A 10,469-nucleotide genomic window follows, 5' to 3' on the forward strand; every position below is an offset into this window, starting at 1 on the left:
TATCTACCTAATCGTCGTCATCGACCTCATCACTATCCTTACCATCATCATTGTTGTTATCATCATCATCATCAGTATCATTGTCATCATCACTATCATCATCAGCATCATCATCATCATCATCAACAACACCATCATCATCATCAACACCATCACCATCATCAACATCATCATAATCATCATCATCATCACCATCATCATAATCATCATCATCATCATCAGCATCATCATCATCATCATCATCATCAACATCATCATACTCATCATCATCATCACCATCATCATAATCATCATCATCATCATCATAATCATCATCGTCATAATAATAATAATAATAATAATAATAATAATAATAATCAGCACCACATTCCTCCTTCATCATCAGCTCATCATTATCACCACCACCTTCCTTTTTCATCATGATCATCATCACCTTTCCTCCTCTTCATTCTCCTCCTCCCTAATCATCCACATTTTATCAATATCAGCCACATCATATTCCATATCACCACAACGTTGTCCATTTCATCCTCATCAACTTCCTGTTCCTTTTTCTCCATTCTCCTGCAGCTCCTCATCATCATCTATAATCCTCCTCATCATCATTAGTAAGTATCTTATTCAATTTCCTCATCATTATCGTAATCGCTTTCGTTGTATTCTCAAATTCAATGTCATCAATTACATCTTTTTTCTCACAACCTTCCCAAATAATTGCAAAGTTCATTAACATTTTCACCCGTTATAGTTAGCTATTGTGACGTCACAAATACCCTAATGTTTACTCAGCTACTGCTGAGGTCTTCTGTATCTACTTGCCCGGTAAGACTTGGAACGAAAGAATTTAATGTTGCGGCAACAGTCGATTATTACCCTCCATCTCAAATCTCAGGCATAGTTCCTGTATTAGCGCTGCAGATTGGAAAAATCCTAAGGAATAGAAAGAATCCTTTAAACAAAAAAATATTTACCGCTTATGATAAGGCTCTTCAAATTCTGTATTCAAATCCCGCCGTAGTCAACTTTGCTTTGCATTCCCACCCAAGTCGTTCAAGAAATGTACTAATCAAGAATCACAGACGATTCTATCGAATTTTAAGCGTCCGTAAAAATAGATGATATCATGTCTAAATGATAAAATAATACTATTATTACACTAGTGCATGTTAATTTAATTAGCAGGTATTTTTCTTGTGGTTTGGTGACAACAAATCTCCTAAAATCCCGAGAATCTTTCTTAGGATTCTAGCAGAATGGTATTTTTCTGTAAGTTGACAAGCAACCCTAATTGCTACAACACATATTCTGCTCAGTACATCAGACATGCTAATCAGTTGCTTGACCTTAACCAGTCGAACTTGTGCATTAGTGTCCATCCCTGATCAAGAGTAGGAGTAGTTGGGAGGGGACATCATAGCCATAGGCTGAGAGAAATGCTTTGAGATTTGAATGATTAATCTCTGGAAACAGGCGTTTGTTCATCATCCTTAAACAACCCTTCTTCTGGGACCTTTGGTGCAGGCTAGTATTTGATAGGGAGGAACAGATTGATGGAAAATCTCAGTGGAAAGCTTTTATAAAGTACTTGCACACAAGACATCACCAAAAGATTTACTAATTTCTAGAGCAGCCGTGTTGATTTTATGCGCATCATAATGTAGTATGTTTCTGATAAATCTGTCTCTGAAGAAACTGTAATTGTCACAGGTAGGGTTCGGAAGACTCAGAGAGAGGGAGAGAGAGAGATGCTTTTTCTAGAGAGAATGAAGTAAAGAGAGAGACGGAGCGAGAGAAGGAATGAAATAGAGAGAGAAAGGGAGAGAGTCAACTTCTTGGAAAATATCGTTGTTAATGCTTTTTCCAATAGGTTAATGATGTTATATAATAGATATCTAAATCATAATTTTCGTTGCTTAGGTATAAAACGGTAATTTCCACTTTAATTGGGTCACTGTAGCATATTTCCAATTGGCAAAGTATGTCCAGATATTGTGAGAGTGTCTTCTAAGTTTTGCATGCGAAATTAGTTATACTATAGATGAAACAAAGAGTAAAGAATTACATGTAAAATTTTGAGGTATATAATTCATTTGAATGCCTAATTTTGTTCTTCAGATTATTTCGACTTGGGATACAAACATCACATTAATGTTGGTTACATCAAATATAAGTTCAATTGATTATTAACAGTTCTAAAATTAATCTCAATTTTGGACATTAATCTACAATTCTAAAGAGATGTGGGTATTTATTTAGTTTATATTATAGCGGTTATATTTATACAAGAAAATCAAAGATTATAATCTCTGTAGAGGTTTCTTTCAGTATCGAAAGAGTTTTTTGTCAGTAATATACTAATAAAAGATTTGCATGCTCTTACATAATAACACTGAACCAACCTTCTCCCGCCTGAAAAAGATCTGAGCGTTCGAGGGCTCACAAATTATCAATAACTTGTGGGAATCTTTCACAGACCTGTTAGACGTAGATGTGGATGAGTTAAAAGTAGATCTAGAAAATTCTTTGTCTGTTGTACGAGATGAAACTACATTACAAACATAGACTCACCATTCAATAGAAAAATGTACCGAGAGAAGGAGAGAGTGCTTAGCAGTAACTGTGTAATAAATTAGTAATTATACAATTGGGAGTGCCCCTGTACGGTCACAGCCAGGCCTAAATATGGTAAAGGACAAAAGAAAATTATGCGGGAGTATTAAATTTAGCAGAATCATTCACAATGAAGCTCAAACAAAAGGTATTGATACAGTTGCATTTATTTTTCACTGCTCAAAATTGAATGTAGTTTCACGCATGTATAGAATAATGTTGAATTTATAAACTGTGGGGGAAATTAAAGGCATTAAGAGGTAAGTATGGGTTCCATGGTATAAGCGTACATGTCTTTTCATACACAATTGTACAAATTTACAACCCATATATATATATATATATATATATATATATATATATAATACAGAATGGGACAAAAGCGCAAAACATCTCGACAGATAGGTGATACATGAAAGGGACAAATCATACAGATAGAAGAGACAAAGAAAACACGGACATGTCATTCGGAGTTTTCTCTCTTCAGTCGAGATCAAGAATATCTTTGCAATTTCGGCTGGTTATTCTCGATATTGTTCCAATCTGGCGAGCCCCAAGGAAAAACTAAGCTAAAAACATTAGATTACTTGGGAGAAAGCAGCGAATGTATACAAAATCAAGTAGGGAAGAAAAAAACACAATGTTACACAAATGCAGTAGGAATAATTACGGAATATAACAAAAGATGTCTTTCGACTGGACGAATAAAGTTCAGCGGGCGTCTATGGAAATAAGGCCTTACAGCCGCGATACAAGATTTTACAGGCATAGGGAGAAATAACGATGTTGCATGCACAACGGCCGCCCAAAAAGAAAGGTCAGTCTTGGCCGAAAACCGGTCACGTGGGAACGTAGTTCTCCAGGTTTGCAGGTATTATGTCATAGTTTCTCTGCATTGTGAGATCTTGTATTTCATGAGGTGATGCATAAATATTGTTTCTGTGTTCCGTAAACCGAAATGTTTGGCTTGACCGACTCCTTTCTATTTCTGGCTTCCACTACTTTGCATAGCCACGATGGAAGAACAAAAATGGGTTTGACTCTGAATTTTTTGGGGCTGCTTAGCTAGAAAGGATTATTAGAGAACTCTTTATTGCATTAAGCTACAGAGAATATCTTAAAACAGAGAGCACCATGTGTATAGATCAATTTAAGATAGCTATTTAGGTATAGGTTACAGCTTTCTAATATAATTTGAAATATATGATGGCATTCTGCTGCTGTTCAACAAGCAAGTTTCAATTTCAATTGCTACAAAAAGTATTCTTCTCAATATAATTGCTGAGTTTTTAGTAACTCTTTTGACTTGACTATATGAAACTGAAGTGTACAAACTAACCTAACCTATGGAAAATAAAGTTATGAAATTGTTATACATCTTTCTTTTTTTAATTTCTGTATGTATACTTTAATCAAATATGAAAATTCTCGTATGTTAACATTTTCTTTCATCTGAAAGATATCAATGACATTTAACAAGTTAATATTTTCTCATTAAAGATAATAACACTTGTTGAAAGATTAATAGCTTATTTATGTACTTGCATTTCTTAAATTTAAATCCGTATTTGAAATTTGTATTTCGATTTGCAAGTCTTGTTACTAAAAACAAAATTGTTCATAACGACATTCATCATATCTCGAAATAATCTTCAATGTGTAATATGCACTTTAAGAAAAATATAGGACGAAAATTAAGAAAAAATATTTCGGTGGTCTGAGAATTCTTGAGGGAGAATCCTTGGTTCACATGCAGAGTATTCGGTATTCATTGATGGAAATATTAAAATTTGTTTCTTTCAAAGCGTAATGCTGTTAGAATATCTAAAAACATAAGAGGTGTAGTATAATCGTGCATAATCGTCAATGGGAAAATGAAGACTTAGTAGAAATAAAAAGGTGAAATGAGAAAGTGTAGGCTGAAAAATGACTGGAGAAATGTTTGGGATTAAAATCCATTAAACTTTGGTATAAATAAATGCCAAGAGGAGATGAGGTGGTGAGCTGGCAGTATTGTTACCGTGGCGGGGAAAATGATCAGGTACATATCTTTCGACATGACTTTTGGAGTTCAAATGTTGCCAGTGTCGACTTTGCTTTTCATCCTTTCCTGGTCGATAACATTAATACCAGTCGGGCACTGATAGGTCAGTGTAATCGACTTGACCCTCCCCCAAAATTCCATGTTTTAATAAATGCTAATAGAAGACTGGTTAATTACATATGTTTCTTGAAAACAAACATGTCATTTGTTATTTAATGCATCATATCGTTAGACACAGACATACACACAAACACACAGACAGACACACAAACACACAGACAGACACACAAACACACAGACAGACACACAAACACACAGACAGACACACAAACACACAGACAGACACACAAACACGGCCTGGCTGTGGCTGTACTGGGGCACTGCCAATTGCATAATTACTAATTTATTACACAGTTACTTAATATACGCAGCAGCATTCATCCTAGGGCCTTGTGGGAAAAAGTGAGGAGACATCACATGACCTTCATTGCTAACAACGCCAAAAACCATGACACTTGCAGGAAGTTTTGTGTGCATTACTCTTGGAACTTCAGTCATCTGTCATTTCTTCTACTAGTTTTCTGGACCTCATCAATTTTTTCTCGTCCGAGAAAAACCAACGCACACCATCTTCTGGTGGATTTTTAAGTTTGTTCAAAGTCTTTTAGATCTGATTAAACGGTTTTCTTCTGTGTTTTTTAATTATTTTTCTGACATGAATTGACCTCTCCTCATGATGTAAGATTTGTATCTGATGTCTTCATGCACAACGTTTGGGATTGTTTCTTCTGACACACATAAATTTTTTGCAATCTACCTCATTGATTTTTCTGGATTGTCTTCACTGTTTTGCTTAACATCCTCAATAGATTCATGTGTCCTGATAGAATCAGATTGTTAAGAATGATTTTATGATTTGAAACAGGTAATATGCTTCCATCTTCTTTCACTAACTCACACCGAATCTTCTAGGCAAAATATCTTGCAACATTCAGAAGAGGAGAAATTTCTAAATCACCATGCTTAGCCTTCAAAGTAACAGTCCCAACATGCCTTTTCATTTCATTAGTAAGCACAGGGGTCTGTCATTGTTATTTTCTGAAATAGAAGTTCAAAAGAAATTAGTCAAATAAAATGATGACTAAAAATACACGTCCTCAAATACTCTCCGCACCCTGTATATATATATATATATATATATATATATATATGTATGTATATACATTTACATTTTGTGAGTCTCTCTCTCTCTCTGTCTATCTATCTATTTATCTATCTCTCACTCTCTCCTCTTATACACATATTTGTACATAGATGTATGTTTTATTGGAAATTTAAAGTTACCTTCATTTAATAGCAATGGCATATATCTTTATGTTTATTGATATACATTAAAATCCATATTTCCAAATTTATATTTCCTTTAAAAGTGGAAATTTCGTACTTAAATATTAGTCCTTTATACACGTGTTCTAGTAGAGTAATATCTATATATAATTAAGGCGGAGCGCTGGCAGAATCGTTAGCCTGCCAGGCAAAATGTTTTTCGATATTTCGTCCATATGTGTTCTGAGCTCAAATTCCACAGAGATCCATTTTGATTTCGTCTCTTCGGGGGTCGAAGAAATAAGCCCCATTTGAGCACTGTGGTCGACGGAATTGAATACTCAACATTGCTGAAATTATGTCAAAAGTTCAAATCAACATATATATACACTTGCTTGAACTAACGCATACATCAGTTTAAATGTAGTCACATATTTTCACTTCTATTTTTTATAATGGTGCGTATCTCTTACATATATTACCTTTCCTCAGTTATATCAAAGTGTGTCACCACACATTTAATTCTGCGCATACATTATTCACACTTTTATTTGGCAAATATTTTCGCAGCTTAAAAATGTATAATTCCCTTCTCTATGTTTGACACTAATTTATTGAAATTCTTCATTTTAATTGTTAATATATTCAAGTGTAATGAATACTAATATATGATCATTTTCTTTAGTATTATCACCGTCATCATCGTCATCATTATTATTATTATCATTATTATTATTATTATTTTTATTTTTATTTTTATTATTATTGTTATTGTTATTAATTGCATAATAAAAGAAAACGGTGGAAATGTTTAATATTATGCTGCTGTCATTCTCTCTATCCATTTCATACGACAGAGTACTTTTCATAACTTTGACAACCATTTATAATCGATGATTTAACCAAACCCTTTACCGTTTCACAATTTAAAATAGTTTCCTTTTTTTCCTTTCTGTTAACTCTAAATTTTCTAGCATTTATTCATAAAGCTTAAGTGTGGAAATATTACTTCTAAATTTTGCCAAAAGGCCAGTAATTTCGGGCAGAAGTAGGTCGAGTGCATCAACACCAGTGTTTAACTTGTGCTTATGTTATGCACCGATAAGAGGAATGTCTAAGTCGCCCTCAGCAGAATTGGGACTCAGAACTCACAGATGGACTAAATGTTGCTAAGCATCTTGCCTCAGGTATTAATGATTCTACCACCTCGCATCCGTAAAGATTGGAAGTATTAAAAGTCCTCATATTGTGTAATATAAATACGAGTTTTGTCGGTAATTAAGCAACCAAAATGCCTAAGTTTCTTTTAAATTTAAACTTGAGAAACGATGACAGTACACGATGTGATGTCCATACTCGAGATTGCTCCAATCTGGCCAGCCCCAAGAAAATGCTAAGCTAAGAGCGCTAGATTCCTTGGAAAAAAAGCAGCGAATCTATACGAAATCAAGGACGGGTCATTCGGAGTTTTCTCAAACGGAGAAAGAAGACAACAAGAAAAAGAATACAATACGGTGAGGACGTGGTACAGGCAGAATATCAATATGTCGCTCAAGGAAGGATGGAAAGGGTGTCTTATGTTTCGAACAAAAGTCGAAACGTAAGCATGGGACAGAGGAAAGTCCAAAAAGAAAAGGAAGACGGAGAAATAAAATCGCCAACAATCTTCTTACAAATGCGAAGCTTTACAACCACGAAACCAAGGGTTAAAAAATGTGGACGCTCAAAATGTGAAACATGCTTGAATCTACTGGAAGGCTCGGAATTCCTGTTCAAACGAAGAGAGGGGTTCACAATTACAACCAAATTCACTTGTGCTTCCAAGAATCTACTTTCTGTTATGACTTCCTCAGGTTGTGGACATAACTATATAAGACAGACAAGTACGACACTGAGACGGAGATCTACGCTAAATAAGGGCCAGATCCGCTTCCCACAATTCAGACCGATTATTTTGAGTGAACACATAAAGAGATGTCCAAGTAATGTCCAATCAAACTTCACGGTTTTCCCCATCTACCAGTGCAAAGAAACAACTATAAAAGAACCATTAAATAAAGAATATTTGCTCATCGAAGAGTACAGAACATGTGAGAATATGAACTCATAGCCAAGTTTGATGTTAGTATATATTTTAATTCATGATCACATACCCATCACTATAGGTTTTGAGTTATTATGCATATTTATCCCCTCCCCGAAAGATGAACAATTACCGCCCTGTCCCTAATGATGGCGATTACGGTTTACCTGCCCTTAGATTTTTGTAATTCATTCGTAATACATGAACTAAAATCGTTTTATGAAAATACGAAAAAATGCTTTTATTTTTTCTTCCATTTGAAATTTTTAACTTTGTAGTTTTCGGTCGTTTTTTACTGTCTTCTTTCCTGTTATGGGTAATTTCTCTTATATTTTATATTGTATATATATATATATATATATATATAACTTATCGGAAACAGAATAAGAAAATGAAAAATGGTATATTTTTCATATTTCAAATTATGTGTGCTTTAAAATAATATTTGCATAGCTGTGTATTTACTATGAGCAATTCGTCGTGCTTGTAGGAGGCCATGTGTAATAATATTAGTGCTGTTGGCTACAAGAATTTTCATTTAGATAATGAAAAATGAAGGCAGTATGCACAAATATGTGATGGTATGCCTGTAGTTCTTACAATCTCTCTGTTAGTGTTGGTCGTGACACCTCAATCTTTGCTAGCAGTAACTTGACTATCAACTTTATACTTTAAACAATATATTTTTTGCTATCCGTTACGATATCCCATTACTCTTGAGTATAATTTGGAATAATATTTAAACAAGAGTAGGATATATATTTCTTTCCAAGCTTGATCCGACAGGATATAATAAAAACTTGAATGTCTGAATTTTCTTCTGCCATACTCAACACCGAAACATGAAATAGAAACTCCTGAAAGATTTGTTTAAAAATATATTGATTGCTGAAAATTGATTATTTCTTGTATAATTTTATTTTTACTGTATATTGTGAAATACCTTGAAAAATTAGCTGACATTCGACTGTCAAAATCTGAATAGTAAAATGGAAATATGAATTTGAGTACATGTAGCCATGATCATATTCGTGATACCATAGTGAATATTAATAATTTATGTCCACTGAGTCGGTGTGAGTGGGTGTTGTAGCTGTAAGGCGAGGAATGCGAAACATTTTATAGGAATATAATTTATGTTTTTAAAAATATCTATGATTTAACGGTACGAACACTGGATCTGGACAAGCTCATAAATTTCAACATTCAAAATGTACGATTTAAACTTTGTAGTACTCGTTTGTTTCTTTCTAGCTAGTAGTGGTGGTGTTCGTAGAGTGATACTGTTTGTTTACTTTTTGTCATTGGAGAGTGGTTATTTGTTGCTGGTGCCTGTAGTGCTGGCAGTTGTCTAGTTGTAGTTAGTCCTGTAGTGATGAATGTTTTGACAATATTGTTCTCCGATTCATGACTGCGGGGGGGGGGGTCTGTGCGTGTGTATGAGTGTGTGTGCATGTGTGTGTGTGTGTGTGTGTGTGTGTGTGTGTGTGTATGTGTGCTTGTGCATGTGTGTGGTGTTCATTATTCATGATACTAATATTTCTGGCGAAAATAAAATGAGAAGATATGTCTCATGGAAATACTGTGGTTCTGAAAATTATCGTTTGAAATTATAGTATACATATACATATTTACATTTACATAGTTATATGTATGCATAGGACAAAAAACAGTGTCTCTAAGAAGGAGACCAAAACAACATAGAGAATAAATCGGTATTCCAAAACATAGACAAATATTACTAAGCGGACACATTGAAAGATGTGCGGGAAATCCATACCTGGATACAACTCATTCAACAGAACTCACTACTTGAATGGACCATAAACAAAACTTGACTTAAAAAGGATTTAGATAAACCTGTCAGGTGGTGCTATTAAGTTAGATATGGCCTGGACCAATCTTTGGTCGAAATATATTTAAGTTTATATATATATATACATATGATGAGAGAAAGTGAGAAAGAGGGAGATTGGGACGACGGGCTCCTTTCAGTTTCCGTCCATCAACTCCACTAACAATGCTTTGGTCGGGCGGAGGATATATTAGAAGACACATGCCTGAGGCTGTAATAGGAAACAGTTGCCGAAGATGCCAGGCAGTTGAACGGAACCCGGAACAATGTGACTGGGACTCAAGCTTCTTACAACGCAACCAATATATATGTTCTGTTATTCTTGTATACTTTAAATAGTTTGTCATTTGACTGGGCCATACTGGAGCATCACCTGGAAAGGTTATTTAGTTCAACTAATCGACCGCAGGACTTATTTATTTTTTGTAAGCGTGTTTCCTTTTCTCAACTGGCAAGTTATGGGAACGCAACCACATCAACACCGGTTGTCAAACTGTGATGGGGGGGGGGAGGTTCAGACTCAAAACACACACACACATATATATATATAT

This window comes from Octopus bimaculoides, chromosome 1 (assembly GCF_001194135.2).
Source record: "Octopus bimaculoides isolate UCB-OBI-ISO-001 chromosome 1, ASM119413v2, whole genome shotgun sequence".
Classification (NCBI taxonomy): domain Eukaryota; kingdom Metazoa; phylum Mollusca; class Cephalopoda; order Octopoda; family Octopodidae; genus Octopus; species Octopus bimaculoides.